General features: G+C 29.3%; 1 non-coding gene and 1 pseudogene across 1 annotated transcript; both read right to left on the bottom strand.

Annotated features, from left to right (window-relative positions):
• Positions 1 to 5,983: 5,983 nt before the first annotated feature.
• TRNAV-AAC (transfer RNA valine (anticodon AAC)) lies at positions 5,984 to 6,057 on the bottom strand. Its single transcript has one exon. It is a non-coding gene; the product is annotated as a tRNA-Val (tRNA).
• Positions 6,058 to 11,858: 5,801 nt separating this feature from the next.
• Positions 11,859 to 15,880, bottom strand: LOC101501467 (plasma membrane ATPase-like; annotated as a pseudogene).
• Positions 15,881 to 17,285: the final 1,405 nt, after the last annotated feature.

Genomic DNA, 17,285 nt, shown 5'->3' with positions numbered 1-17,285 from the left:
GATTTTCAAAAAAAATTACACGGAGTTATTCCCCTGATCCATAAATGACTTAACTTTGTTGGGCTAATCTTCAGAAATTACCACAAATCAAATGATTATTCATCTTTCTTAGTAATCAAAGTAATGATTTAAAGTTAACAAATATTGAGCTTTTAAAAGCAAGAACAAAATGAATGAACAATTATGTGTAGAATTTGATGCAGTAAAACGATAAGAACAAAACACAAGAAATTTGAAATATCTCAGTGAACTCTTAGGCTTACCAAACAAGTTTACACACAATATTTAAACATTATATTAATAATTAATCACAAATGCTTACATGACAGCCATACATAATAACCCATAAACATGACTCAACACATGACTTTCCATATGTATTATAGACTCCATGACCAACTAACTCATAAACAGACTCAAACAATAAAAAAGAAACAGAGACACACATTATTTTCCCACACATATTATAGATTCCATGGCCACACTAACTCATAAACAAACTCAAATAATAAAAAATAAATAGAGACACACATTACTTCCCCACACATATTATAGACTCCATGGCCACACTAACTTATAAACAGACTCAAACAATAAAAAAGAAACATAGACTTCATCATTTTCACTAATTACAATACTAACATCTGTGATCAAACTTGCTTGCTTCAAGGAATCCGGACAAGCGCAATGTCACGCTTCATGATGGCGAGAATGAGTGGTCGACGATCGGCAACACCATGAGGAACTTGCGCCTTGAAGTAAGCACCATGGCATCAGACAACTCATCCTTGCTGTGCACTGTTATGATTAGAAGTGGATTGGGAGGTTGACGTGGGCGATGCTCAGGACGTGGATTAGCAATCCTGTCTCTACGATCCTTGTCCAGATTGTTGTTTTCAATCAGCTCAAACATGTAGTCGTAACAAGCAGACCTAATCTCTCTTCCATCAACGAACCTAACTTTGGATTTTATCCCACTTCGAACAAGTCGGTCAAATGCATCAACAAATTTTGCATCGGTTCTGATATGAGCAGTGTATGACGGAGGAACCATTTTTTTCAGCAGTAATGTGTTTAGTGTATTGAGTGTAAAAAGCTTATGGATAACTATGTATATATACTACTCATCGCCCACTCATATTTTTCTGCGTGAAGGAAGGTATAGAGATTTGACTGTCTTAATTCTGAAAATATACATGCTAGGCTTAAATTAAGATTAATAAATTTAAGATTAATAAATTTAAAATTCAATTCACATTATAAAATTTAATTATATAATAACAATAATAATAACAATAGGTATTTAATTCTATAATACTAATTTGATACTATATAAGGCATACTGCCTCTGCTTTGATTCACGTCGTTCTCATAGGAATACTGCTCTTCCAACAACAATAATCTTAATGATTACCCACATTATCATTTTTATTCTTATCTAGAAATTACCTAATAGCCCTCCAACATACTTTTAACGTCTATAATATTAATTTGATACTATATAAGGAATACTTCTCTGCTTTGATTCACGCCGTTCTCATAATAATAACCCTTAGCTACATCATTTGTCATGAAAATCCTACTTTCATATAGTTTTCATAATAATTTTTTTTTAGGGTTTTTTTAGTTTAGTTGAATATATATTTAATTAATTTATAGTAAAAATAGTGATTAATTATAATTTTAAATATTATTTAAATTAATAATTTATTTAATTGAATTAATTATAATTTTGTAAGTGATTAATTAGAAATAGAAAAAATTGGGTGTCTGTAGTTTTTATTTATCAAAATAATATTACTCACTCTTTTCGATTATTAATTAGTATTATCATATTATATTTTACATTGTTTGATGTTAATTAACTTATATTATATTTTAATTTGAGAGAATTGGTATCTTTAAAAATATAAAGAAATGGTTTGTCATAAACCCTTAAGCCAACATCAAACCTTTAATATAAATCAGGGATAGATAGGTTTTGACAATAAGTGGATAGTAAATTAATTTGTGAAGGTGTAATGTTTTTGGAGCAAATACAGCTACTTAGAAATCTTAATAACGAGACTCATAACGGTAAGGGTCTCACCTCATTCGCTTTCCTACTTGAATTATATGTGATATAAATGAACAGCGATATTATGTATTGGTTATGTTTGTGTTTTATCTTCAAAATAAATGTTATATGATACGCTGTTATAATGGTTGCGTTTGACATGTTCAAATTGTGAAAAATAAACGTTATATGACATGTTGTTATAATGGTTGTGCTTGACATGTTGTGGTTATTTGAGGTGATGACTTTGTGTCTAAACCAATTTGGTTTTGGACATTTTTGTTGAGTGATATATTTTGTTACTAACTAAGATGATGACATTCATGCATGCATTGGTGGCATGAACCTAGTCACAAGTATGTGACGACAGTTCATTGCAAAGGCAACGTGATTCAGAAAAATACTCAACGGTGGGATACTGAACATGAAACTCTGTAGAACATTTGTCCAATGGTGGGACAAGTTCAACAGTGAGACATTGTTCAATGGTGGGGCTCTTTGTCTTACAAGATGGTGATATTCTAGAATAATGCATTGACATATAGCCCAACAATAGGATTTGTGCATTTTGGTTGATTTATATCTTTTGTGCTTTGTGATTTTAACTGTTAAATGAAATATATGATTTATTTATATTTTTACTATAACAACTATATATGCATGTATATTTGCTCCGTATTTGTTATTTGGAGATTACCCTTACATTTGACATGATGTCACATATAATGTTACTTGAGCGAATAATGTCGCAGACCAACCTAGTATGAGAAATGCGAGGAAGTACAATAACATGCATTTGGAGGCTCCAAAATACTTTTGTACTAGTGTTAGACTTGTTGAGTGATTTTTCCACAAGTGTCCAAAGTTATGATCAACTACGATTTATTTTTGGGTAGTAAAACACCAAGTGTTTGGCCGTAGAAGTTTATTTTGTTTAACATATTAACCTTATTTTGTAATTGCAAATGCTCTGATTCATTATTTTTGAAATACAATTGAAAAATATATTAATTGGTTTTAAAGTAAATGAGTATTTAAGATATTCTTATAAATAAATAAATAAATAAATAAAAGAATATGTATCTTTACGTTTAGAATTTTGTTAGTTAATATCTTGAAAAAGTGGGATGTTACAAGGTACACATACATGATCACAATTCATGTATACGTGATCTCAATTAAGTATCATGATATTGATCACATTAAAAGATCATAATATTGAAACTTTAATGACAATCAAACAAGTTTACAATGCATATCAAACATATCGTTCATCACTTAGAGGTAATAGAACATAAATGCAATATCTAATGACATTGATGGAACACGACAAATACGTGGATGATTTAGATGAGTTGAGGGACATATCTTGGACCTATCCAAATGTTATCACTCGTGTAAATAATTTTCACATAATATTGATTATGGATAACACATACAAGACTTGCAGATATCGAATGTCGTTACTTGAGATTATTGGTGTTACTTCTACTGAAATGACATTTTGTGTGGCATTTGCATATCTAAAGTTTGAGCATGCTGACAACTTCATGTAGGCACTACAAATGTTGAAAGAACACATTACAAGTGGTGAAGTTCAAGTCGTCGTTACTGATAGAGACCTTGCTTTGATGAACGTAATTCAATATCTTTTTTCAAAAGCAATCAATTTATTGTGCTTATTTCCTAAATGGAAGAATCAAACCTTATCCATCTTCGGCTTCCATCGAAGTGCTATAGGATTGGCCTCAATATATCTAGGTCAAAGTCTACAACAATCTACACATAAAGTTGAGAAATGCTCATAAATCCAAGCTTCAACACATATAATTAGTTTAGAATTAATAGTATCATTAATTTAGAATTAATAACATATCAACACAATAAACAACCATTGAGTTTACTTGTAAAAGTGTCAGATACCCATAAATCGTTCTGGTCTAATGCATATTAACTTCGCCGAGATTGTCAGCACCTCCATGCATATCCCCCACATGAGTTGAGGTCTCAAAAGCACTCTAAGTAGACAACGCTAACTGCAAAGGTACTCTTGTCGCTGAAAAGTGTGCAACCAACTAAAAATAGTAGAAACGTCCTTGCAGCCATCTCCCAATACTGATCACGATATCGCTGATGATATACTTCAAGTAGCCAACTTCAAGTACCCTTAGCTCCCCCGTGATCCTAAAACAAAAGAAATGAAAAACTGTAAGTTAAAACACATTATGACAACAACTATTAAAAATTTAATGTGATCGAGAAAATTACCACTTCATCCCAAAGTTGAGTGGCCACATAATCACCAAATGTCATAAGAGCATACTTGTCAACCAGACCACCAGGATATCCATCGGTTTGTGGAGGTTTATCTAGGTGCTCTGGTTGGGCCTGATGTTGTGTTTGCTCTTCCTGTTGGGTCTCCCCTTTCTGTTGGGCCTTTTGTTGATGTTGTAATCGTCATTGTTCATGTTGTGTTTGCCTCTCCCTCTACACTTCATGTTGCTTCTCAAGACTCTAAGCTCGTGCAGAAGCGGTTAGTCTAACACGATGACCCTTATCATTAGCAGTACCCTCATCATTAACAATATCATTAATTATAACTCAACATGCTCTATAAGTAAACATAGTGGCACCATTTCTGCATAATCATATCATAATAAAAATTAAAACACAATCAAGTATGTTGCGACACAATATTTGTTCACTTACACAAACTCACTCTGCCCAAAAAACTCAGTCTACGTAAAACATACGTGAACTGAGTTCACGTACATAAACCAAGTATGCATAGAACCTACGTGAATTGAGTTCACATACGTGAATATAGTTCACGTAGGTTTTACGCAAACTGAGTTTGCGTACTCAAACTCAGTTCATGTAGATTTATGGACAGCGTTAGTTTGCATACGCAACTGAGTTCACGTACGTGAACTTAGTTCACATAGGTTTCTGGGTTTACGAAAAAATATAGTGTCACGGGAACAAGAACAACAACTACACATTGTAAAAAAACAAGAACAAGAACAACAATTGATGCAAACCTGATTTAAATGATAGACAATGAGAATGATTGAAGATGAAGATAAAATAAGAGGTTATAGTTAAAAATGTTATAAATAGGCAAGATCAATTTAGGTATTTCGTTTTTACACAAAAATTGAGAGGTGTGGATAGCAAAAATGGAGGTGTGGGTAGCAATATTCAGTGATGTGGGTAACAAAAATGGGGGTGTAGATTCATAGTAGAGGTGTGGTTGAATGATTTCGCTGTATGTTAATTTTTTAAGTTTAATGACTTGTAATGTTAGTGTAAACATAACACAAATCGTTGATTGTAGAATTATTTTATAATTGCATTTACAATTATATGGTGATATGATAAAATCAACAATTATTATTAACTATCAATGTCAAATTGGATTACACTAAAAGTGCATAATTTTTTTTCATTAATATTTTTTAGAAAGAAATTTATAACAATGAATCAATGATGTAATGCATTTTCTCTTAAATTTCTTTATGTTATCGGTATATGTCGGATTTGCACTCCTTTCAATTATACTCCACTTGTTATACTTGTTGCTAGTAATGTTTTAAAAACTTAACTAAAGATCAAACTAAGACTTCTGAATTATGGTTTAATTGGATTACCTAAGTTGAATCAGATAACAAATAAAAAAAGTTGCGCGCGAATCTTGAACCGTTGCATTCATTTTTTATTATTATATAAATGGTTTATATTTATCGGACCATAATGGTACCATCTAGTATATGGACACGACAGGGGTATTTGAATTGAAGGAAACAGTCTGCAAAATGTTCCATACAGGTTGCAGCTAAAAGATTTAATTTATTTATATATTTTCGGTATAAAGAGGCTTTATATCATTTTTTTCTTCTTCATAAATTTAAAATAAATAAACTTATTTGGCGTCGCCCGGACTTGAACCGGAGACCTTCAGTGTGTTAGACTGACGTGATAACCAACTACACCACGACACCTTTATTGTTGTAAACTTTTTAAATTAAATTACATTATTAGTTTTTTAATAAATATTCATAAAAGACAAATGCTATTTGCATTTTTCACTCTCAACTCTCAAGCTTACATTTTCTGTTCTTGACCTGTAACTGTTGTTGCTCAGACAACCAGTAACGTTAGCATTACTTTTCTCCTTTAACTTTTATCACTTATTTATTCTTAATGGTTAATTAGAAATTTGAGATTTTTTATTGATTTAATTAAATGTATTGTTGGTATAGTTTTTTATAATGTCAAAAAATTATAAATCACTAAATAATTAAAATTATTTTATTTTTTACATAAAAGAAGTCGACTTTATTGGTAACTACTTCATGAATTATACATAAGAATGATTATTATTAGTTGGCTGTACAAAAAAGTTTACACTGAAAACTATGGAAAAATTTACAGAGTCAGATCAAGACCCAAATTAGTAAAGCAAGGACTTTAAAACTATGGAAAAATTACATTTTGATATTTATTTAGGCCTAAAAAAGTATAAGTAACAAGTAAAAATTCTCACAAATATAAAAAGATACAACACATGACATTTAATTAAAATACTTTGTATATTCAAAAATAAAAAGGTAGAAATTTTAATAAAATTATGATAAAAAATTATTGTTAATGTTAAAATGCTCTATTTCATTTTATCAAGATTTTTATTTAAAATTTGTTTTGAGACTCAACGTTGAACAGATTGTAACTTTGACCCCTTTGTATCAATTTCTTTGAATCTAATTGAGCCTTTGTGCAACCATAATCATCATTCAAGTTTGAAAGAAATATGACCCATTGTTTATTTATTCAAGACTTATTTAGTAATATTTTTATACCCTTCATTACATTGTCTATTTTACCTGGAATCGAATGGAATGTTTTAAAGATTACATTATTAAGCAATTGAAAAGAATAAAATCTTTTAATAAAAAAAGAAAAGAATAAAATCTCACAATATATTGCCTAAAAAAACTTCAATTTATGTCCATTTTATCAAAATATAAAATGTTTCTATACTGCCCAACCAAAAATAACACATGGATTTAATTCCTAATATAGCTCTGAAAGAAATGTGCAAATCGACTGGATACAAAATAATAAGTGTGTCTAATATTGTATTTATTTTTCTTGATTAAGAAAAAATGATTTTTTTGCATAAATTATTTACATCCAATTATAGAGATTAATCTTATGGACCGTAATACTTTTTCTCACAAGAGTTTTAATTCTGAATATTCCTATTATTCAGATTCAAAAAATAAGCAAATATTTTGTCAACAAAAAAATATTATCTCACAAGATTTACTTTATTTGGTTCCATGTGTAAATACACAAGAAAAATCACACTTGTTCTCACTTCGCAATATCCAAATACTAGAGCTATATATTTACCAAAATATATGTGTGGTTAGATTGGTTCACGGTAGATGTTACCAACATTTAAACCACATAGGAAGAACATAATGAGTAAAGTTAAATATATAAATGAGTAAATTTAAAATATAATTTGCATTTACAATTTATGTTTTACCATCATCTAAAACAATGAACAAAAATAAAAATAACAAAGTTCGTTTAATTGATAAAGAGTTGATTTATACTAATAAAATTGTGAATTTAATTATCGTCTAAATTTTTCTTTTTATAAAAAAAGCAATGAATTAAAAAATAATCTAAAGCGTCAAAATATATAAGTGTTGGACTTAGGTAAATCAGCTAGTTTGAGAGTCTTTTCAATGAGCTTTTTGGCCTTCATGCTCCTTATTTCGTTTCTCATACTCTCACTTTTCTCCACCTTATTATAAGTCTTCTTATTCTTCATTGACTTTATTTTAGCTTTAAGAGTCACCATCAAATTTTTCAGTCTCCTCATTGTTGATTCTGCCCACAAATGAAAGTTTTTTTTTTTTAGTTTTTTCATTCATTGCACACAAAAAAAAAAAAAACAACAACAATAAGAAAAAGAAAAAGAAAATTAAAATTGATGACTCAAAAGGAAGAGAAACAAACCCTTTTACGGAGTGATTGAATTTTGAAATGTTTTGAACCCTTTTTTGGTTAATGTAGAGGGAAGTTCCTCTCTCTATAAGAAGAGAATGCAAAAAGTATGGTTGGGGGGTGCAAAAAGTATATGTGTGTATTTATTGTTGTCTTCTCCAAGTGGATGAATGGAAAGAATTCACATATATGTTTAGATGCATGTGACATAAACTACAATATTGTCAGTTTATATAGTGTGTCATTTTTAATATATTTTTTTAATTGTATATTTATTTATGTATCTTTTGTTTGAATGTGAGAAGATTAATACGTGTATATATTTTATTATATGAGTATTTTACTTTATTTAGAAAGATGAGAAAATAAAGAAAATAGATAAAGAATAATTGAATTTTATGTCCATGTTTAATTGAATAATTAAAAAGTGAGTGAAAATGAATATTTTATGCAATATCTTTTACTTCTAAAAAATAATACTAACCAAATAAATCTTCTACTTAGATAGTGAATCACTAATGAAAATTTTAAACTATAATGATAGAAATTAGAGAAAATAAAATATACCTACAATTAACTCTATCACTAGAAAAAGATTTTAGAGAAAGAACTTCGTGGCAAGATAATTTTTTTATTTTAAATTTTGGTAACTAATATGTAGGTTGAGAAAAAAAAAACAGTGATAAGTGGATGAGAATTAAGCTAAGTGAATCAATCAGAAATATTTTGTAAAATTAGAAGTTGATATGACGGATAGATATAAATTTCCATGAAAATTTATTTTATGTTTATTAAACTAATTTTTAATAAATGTAATTTTAAATAATCTAATTTATGTAATACCATTAAATGTTTTTTTAGATAAAAACCTATTTTAAAATTATTTTCATTCTTTACAAAAATATATGTGTTTTATAAACAAATTACAGCTTATTAACTATAAATCAACGGTTTATACTTGCCAAACAGAATTAGTGTCTCTAAGTCGAAAATTAAAAATTCACATTATTGCTTCGACATATATGGTCTTGGTGCATGACGAAAATATGAATGGATAAGTTTTTTTTTTTTTTTTTTTTTTCTGAGTGGATCTACGAATGAAGTTAGGGAAGTAAAAATATACCTGTACTTGTAGATTTTAGTGAAATTATCCACAATAATGCTAAATTGATACCTATTGAATGAAGGTGAAGAATACCACTTTAAGTTACCAATAATATAATAGATTGAGAGAGAAGAAGAGAGATATAGAGGGAGAGAAAGTATATATACAATTATACAATATTAATATAATATACAATGAAATTTTATATAGTTTGATAATTTTCTTTTTGCGTGTGTGTTGAATTCTAAATATTCACTAATTTATCTGAAAACAAGGTATCTCATAAATATTCATAAATATTGATGACCGTTGTGGAGAAGTATTATTTGACCCACCCCACACTATTTTCATCTCATTGATAGAGTAAAGGACAAACTCAAAATTAGATGATTTCATCTAATTATAAAAATTAATTTTTTTTCCACGTAAACACATCAAATTTCATACAAAATATTTACAATATGTTTTAAATATTAATTATATTAGTTTTCTATCAAAATACATACACTTCTGATGTGTGTAAAAAAAAATCATAAAATATATATTCTTGAAAATAAAAAATAAAGATGATAAATGAGAACGATCAATAAGTAAGAAGAAATATAATGATAAAGAAAAATAATTATAAAAAAAATAATATTATAGTAAAATAAAATAAAATAAAATAAGCAATTGAACTTACACATTTAATATTAGAACTGGTGATGAGAGAAAGAATGATGACGTTCAATCTTTTACACTTAAAAATGTGAAATTGATGGTAGGGTATTGTAGACTAGTGGTGGCCGAAAAAGTACATAGAGTGGTGGTTAAGATTTTAGGTTTTGAGAGAGATATATATGCGAGAGAGATAAAGAGAAGAAGAGAAAGAGAATCAAATACATTAATTAAAAAGATAAGATGACAACCAACTTTGATAAAAGAAAAAATATGGTGTTAATCCAATGGTTAACTTTCAAAATGTTAATCCATTGGTTTGTATTACATCTTAGTAATTTAATACATGTGTTTTTCTTTTATGATACAAAGAGATTGGGTAAAAAATGGACTAAAAACCTCTCAAAAAAATATGTACAAGCAACATTTATTATTTGAAATAAAAGTAGGAAAAATTTAATACATGTTGACTCTCTATAAAATCAAAATAAAGACTAGAAGTGAATAAATTTTTTTAAAAAACTAAAATTAAAAGTTTAATTTTCTAAGAATTAAAAATATCTCTAACAAAAATAAAATAAAAATATTCACCCTCATTGAATATATATTATAAAAAATATTAGAGCCTTCATCACTTGGCCTGGAGGCCTGCTATTGGGATGGTAGCTTATTAAACTCACTTTGACCGTAAAGCCTATACATATGAAATTATATAGATCAATATTCTTAAATTATTAAAAGTATTAGCAAGTATATATGATCATTTAATACAATATACAAAATTTTGATATATAACAATAATAGTAATAATAAATTATTTATACTTAATAAAATAAATTGGCATGTTAGACATAAAAAATTCACGAATGACTTAAAGTATATATATCCTTTTTATTAAATAGATGAAGACTAAAACCTTTAAAACTATCTAATTAAAATAAAAATGGCTCGGCCTAGATCTATCATAGGTTGGGGACACAGGCTTCTATAGGATATATAGTAGGACCTAATTCCATCCATTATACATTATATCAACAGAAATAATTGTTTAGAAAGGTAACTTATAAATTTGTGTATTATTTCTCTTAAAAAACTGTGATAAATAAATACAATAAATTATAAAAATTTAATGAAAATCATAACAACTGTTTTTCATTTGAAAATAAAAAAATTAGCGTCTTTAAAAAAATTGTCTTTAAGGCTACCACTGATCTTATTATACAAACTATCAGTAAGACTAATTATTTGAAAAAATAACTAATAAATTTGTGTATGATTTTCCTAGAAAAATTATGTGTGATAAATAAATTAATAATTTCAATATATTATGAAAATTTAATAAAAATTATAACAAGTGTCTTTAACAAGACAGGTGGAAAATATTGTAATAAAAAAGAAAGTATTTGTTATATGGGTTTAGTTACTAAATGTATGGATGAATTTAGATCCTCTTATTTTGGAATTCATCCTAAGAAAATGTGTGAGAGACCTGACTATTAAAATTAATTTGGTTCATTAACATATCAGATTGTAAGAAATATTTTAGTTGAATTTTTTAGTGTAAGTTGGGTATTTTTCATACACAACTACAAAGACTAATCTATCTCAAGTCTTGTGACAGCAAAGTTATGAATTCAACTCATTCTTCAAACAAAATTAACAAGTAATTACATATATTGACTATCTAAAAAAATCTCCATCATAACGAATTTCAACATGATTTTGTTAGTGTTTAAACTGTTGCAATGAAAGTAAAAACCAGAAAAGAAAGGAATGATATGAATTGTTATCTTTATTGAGAAATGAATATGTTATTTATACATAACTTTTATCACATTATTTCTAACTAAATTCTACCTAACTAACTAATCAAACAAGTGGTTAGTTAGTTGATTACATACAATCAAACTTAACTTGAATTACAAAACTGAATACGGAGAACGTTCAACGTTCTCCACTTTTCTAACACTCGAAATCAAGAACATTCTTGGTTTCCAACACTCTCCTTTAATCAAGTTTCTAAGTGATTTTACACTTTGCAATCTTCTTAACTCCATCAACCATCTTAATCAGCTCGTCAATAGGAAGATATGAAGTAGAAGCATCTTTGTTTTGACTAGACAATGCAGATGATGGATACATGTTGGTTCTGATTCCAAGCCTTCTACTTATTTCTTTACCAATGGCAAGCTGATCCCCATTAATCATCTTGACATTGACACCAAGTTCAAGAGCTCTTTGAATTGTTTATGCATTATCATGCCTAGGAATATCAAATAGTGGTAACAGACCAACAAATTGCCATGGTGAACCAGGACTATCTTTTGTTCTCTCAGGTACTTCCTGACAAGCAACGCCTAAAGATTGAAGTTCCCACTGCGCAAACTTGTCATTCGCTGCGTGAACCCTTTTCCTCACACCCTCTTTGTAGCTGCAGAGGTTCAATATTTATTCAGGAGCCCTTTTGTTAGATCTATGTCAATATCCATCATAATCAATATAGGTAAGAGCATTCCTCTTGTCTACAAGATTGAATGGAAGAAAATGCACTCCATTGATACCAGCTCTTGCCTCTTGTGGGTCGAAAAACATTCCAACAGTTGCAACATCAATACCATCATGATTTTTAGTCCTAGAAGCTCTAGCTGCTAAAAGTATCACAAAGTACTTATCTACACTCTTAGCAAACACCTCAATCAAGTTTCTATCAACACTAAGCTTATTCAAAGTGAAAGTTCCAATTTTATCACTGCAAAGAACATCCATTCTAGTCATTTCTTCAATATTTGTCATTATTTTTGCGATTGCAGCTTGATGTGAAAACCTATGACAACCAATAGTCATTGTAACAGACAAAACAATTGGCAGTATAATTGGAATTCCACTAATCAAAAGCATTAAAAGATTGTCAATTCCATATATATACTTTCTATGTTGTATTGGATACATCACTATAAGCTCAATAAGAATTCCAATAGCAATTGAATAAATGTAGAAAATTCCAATAGATGTAAGCACTTTTTGAAAATGTCCAACTCGGTTAGTACTATCAACCAAATGAGTTGCTTTACCAAAAAAAGGTGTGAACACCAATAGCATACGCAACTGCTTTCTCGTTCGTCACATTTCCAAGCTCTTTCTGCCATTCTTCTTCCTTCTTCTTCACAGTTTCAATTCCAGCTTGTTCTAATTTAATAACTCAGAACTTTTCAATCTCAGATTCTGCTTTAGCCAGTTTTGGAGCCACCAATGCTTCACTGAGTTTCTTATTTGCTTCCTTAGCCACTTTTTGTGTGTTCTTTCAACTCATCAATAGATTTTAACTTCTCCTTCTCAGTCTGGAGAGTATGTTCCTTTTCTTTCTTTAGATCTTATTGAGCTGCATTCAACTGGTTCTGTAATTTTGAGCGCTCATCTTTTGATTTAGCTTGCAACACGTCCACTGCATCACTTTTTGGGTCCTGTGCAACCTCCACATCATTAACTTTCTATGAACCATCATCTTCTAGTTTCACCAGCAGCACATCTTCTCCCTCACTTTCTGTTGTTTTTCCATTTCTTCTTTTGATCACTATGCTGCCAACTCCCTCAACTTCCAAAGTTCTATCATCAACAAACCTGATCTTGCTCCTTCTTGATGTATCAACCAGCCATTCCCTCTGGCTTGTCAGCTGATTAGAGCAACTAGTATTAGGAAACCAGAACTGAGACGAAGAATGTTATTCGTTCGTAGTAGCCATCAACAAGTGTATGAAAATCGAGAACGTTCTCCGTTTGTGACTGAAAACAGAGAACGTTCTCTGTTTGTGGTAGCCAACAACAAAACTATATTTTAGTCAGACGAAGAACATTCTTGAGCAATACAAATTTCATATTCTTTTTTTTTTTTGTGTTTCCCTCCTTTGCCATTCCAACATTCATTAGCAAAGTGTCCACACTTCTCATATTTGTAACATTGCACGTTCTTCTTGTCAAAACTCTTTGATATTCCTTTGGATTTTCCCACTTGTATTTCCCTATTCTGATGAAGGTTCAGACTCGTCATTAGGTTTATTGAATTTATTCTTTTTCCATTTCTTTTTCTAGTCTCCTTTCTTGTTAGAATTTGCTACCAATGTCAAATTCCCAAAATTACTCCCACTCCTTTCATCCATTCTCAACTCTCTTGCTTCTAAAGTTCTCTACAATTTTTCAAGACTCAATGTGGAAATGTCTTTAGATTCTTATATTGCACACACAACATAATTGAACCTGGGATGCAAAGATTTCAATATTTTTTCATATAGTTTATGCTCAATAAGCTTCTCACCACAGTGATAGCCTTTCAGCAAGTGTACTGAATCGTTGCAAGTAATAATAAAACAATAGTACTGAGTGTCAAACTTAAAGATTGCGTGTTACTATCGAATTATATTTAATTACTAAAATTAAACAAAAAGTTTCCAAGTTGATTGAAATAATATTTGAAATTAACAACAGTAATAAAAGTGATCCTTTATAATAAGAAAAATGTCAAGGATGAGTTTCACTTGGAATCCAACCTTGGTATCTAATTTGATCCTAGTCATTGAATTCCTTTATTGAATTATTACCGAATTCTCTTTATTATTCTTGCCATAATGTCTTAGTGACAGAACCTTTAATTCCAAAGTAACCCCAAATTCCTTAGTGGATTTAAGATTAGAATTAAATATTACCGTACATGAATTCTCTTGTTAAACTATTGCATTTGCAACTAATTTAATTTGTTTCATGACCTGCATCCATCCCTATACTATAAATTCATGAATTTGTCATCTCGAACATTGGTAAAGTCCACTCCCATTTCAAAATATGAATCCTAGAACATTTTAATGTTGATCAAGCAATAAAAAGCATTAAGCACAAAGATGAGAAAAATAATTCAATAATCTCATTCATATAAATAGAAATCAAATCATAAAAATAAGGATTTCATCTTGTTACACTCATCCCTAATAAATAGGGTTTAGTTACTCATTACAGAGATACAAAAGATAGAGATTAGAGAAGAATTACAAGAAATATACATGAATGATTATTGATAAAACTGCTCAAATGATGTTAGAAACGACTTCTTTGAGTTTATATGCTAGGACACAAGTCTCCCCACTTTCCAATAGTCAAAAAGATCCATAAAAAGTGAGAAAAACGAGTTTTAATGTGTTATGCTGCGTGTCGCGCGCTTCAGGCGCGGATTGACAATGGCTTCAGGGTGAAATGCGCTTGTGGCGCGCTTGGGGCATGCTTCAAGCGCAAAACATCTTCTATCTGGAGTGTAGTGATTTTTTCTCTTTTTTTGAGTCTGAATTTGGTTTCGAAGTCTTCATGAAAGTTGTAGCTATGGATCGTAGCCTTCATTTGCATTTTGTTTGACTCCAACTGGACATCTACAACTCCATATATGACTGAAATACTCCACACGTATCATGTTGATTTCTCACCAAAATTCAGCACTGCTTAAATCAAGGAAATAAGAACATAAACATTTCATTAAAGAAAAAATATAAAATTAACAAAATATATCAAACAACTCCTTAAATTAACTAATGAATAAAAGATAAATAAAACTAAAAACAATGAAAAATATTCATATGATGAAGAGTCATCATACAACTAGCCATCTGATTTGTGATACTCCTCAATCTTGAAATCAAATTTGAAACCTTCTCTTGTTCCTCCATCTGCAACAATTCAAACTATTTATGTAAGGTCTGCAACTTTACTTTATTGACCTTGGTTCCTCCAGAATAACACTTCTCTAAAATGTCCCATGCTTCTTTTGCACTGCTTGCATCATACATTTTATCAAAGTTGGTTGTGTCAAGACATTGATGAAGAATGAAGGTGGCCTTGCAATCTTTCTTCTTGTTTTCTTTAAAATTCAACATCTGCTTCTCTGTTGGATTGGATCCCAGATTTTCAAAATCTTTCTCTATGATTTTCAACACTTTTTGAAATTCAAACAATGCTTGAATCTGCATTCTCCATCTATCCAAATCTTTTCCATCGAAATGTGGCATGTGGGCTGGACAATTTCCATTGTTTGCACTTGAACTAATTCTCACTACACTCGTGTTTGATCCTCACACTTCACTCGTGTTTTTCACTCTTTAATTTAGATCAATGAACCTTGCTCTGGATATCAATTGTTAGTGTTTAAACAGTTGCAATGGAAGTAAAAACCAGAAAAGAAAAGAATGATATGAATGTGTAATCTTTATTGAGAAATGAATATGCTATTTATCCTAGCTTTTATTACATTATTTCTAACTAAATTCTACCTACCTAACTAACTAAACAATTGGTTAGCTAGTTAGTTGATTACATACACTCAAACTTAACTTGAATTACAAAACTGAATACGGAGAACATTGAACGATCTCCGTTTTTCTAACACTCAAAACCAAGAACATTCTTGATTTCCAACATATTTTATCCAAATTGTACACTAATGCAGTACAAATTATTTTACATGTGTATCCAATCACATTTCACTATTGTATTGTGTCATAATAATTTTATTTCTTAAAATATTTGCACGAATATCTACATGATAAACTACTCTTTTGGTAAAACAAATTATTTAGTTTTTAAATCTTAATTTAACTGACAAATATCGATATTGTTAAATTAAACGTCTTGTCTCAAATTCGAATCTGACATATCCTAGTTGAAAAAAAAATCCTTCAATATTGGTTGCCATTTTAAATACTAAATTGTTACTTATTCAGCCTCTTCTTAAGTGTTAAACAACTTCTTACGGCGCATATATTAATACTGCTAACCTATCATTCTTTTTATGGAAATGTGTATTGTTATTATGAAAAGACATCATCAATATGTGTATATATTAGATTCCCTGCACTTCCGAATATATATTTTAGTATCCATTTAAAATATGAGGTTTTCTACTCTTGGTTTTGTGTGATCTATTCTCTAATTGGAGTGATTACTATCAATTTTTATCTAGTACTATTAAAGAATAGATAAAAACAAATTGCTTCTAGTATTTATCTTCATAAAATATATATTTTTGTGACTTATGGAAAATGAAGGCATACAAGTATTTTTTCAAGAATATTTGAGATTTTTTAGGCTAATTTTTATTAGTTAAATTTTATGAGTTTAATAACTAGTGACAATACAAAAGATTTATAGTTTACAAAGTTGTAAATCATATCATATTATTATGTCACAATGTGATATTATTTTTTAAAATGCATGCACAAGAATCTATATAACAAGATATAATTAGCTTTACATATATACATGTCTTTTATGGTGTCATTATATACTAATTGAATCTTTTTCCTATAAATGAAATTGATTTTACCTATGAAAATTGTAATTTTTAAAATTATATCTATATCTAGAAATTATTATTATTATTATTATTATTATTATTATTATTATTATTATTATTAT

This window comes from Cicer arietinum, chromosome 2 (assembly GCF_000331145.2).
Source record: "Cicer arietinum cultivar CDC Frontier isolate Library 1 chromosome 2, Cicar.CDCFrontier_v2.0, whole genome shotgun sequence".
In the NCBI taxonomy this organism is placed as follows: Eukaryota; Viridiplantae; Streptophyta; class Magnoliopsida; order Fabales; family Fabaceae; genus Cicer; species Cicer arietinum.
The sequence above is the reverse complement of the archived record's forward strand: the minus strand, read 5'-3'. Positions and strand labels throughout refer to the sequence as shown.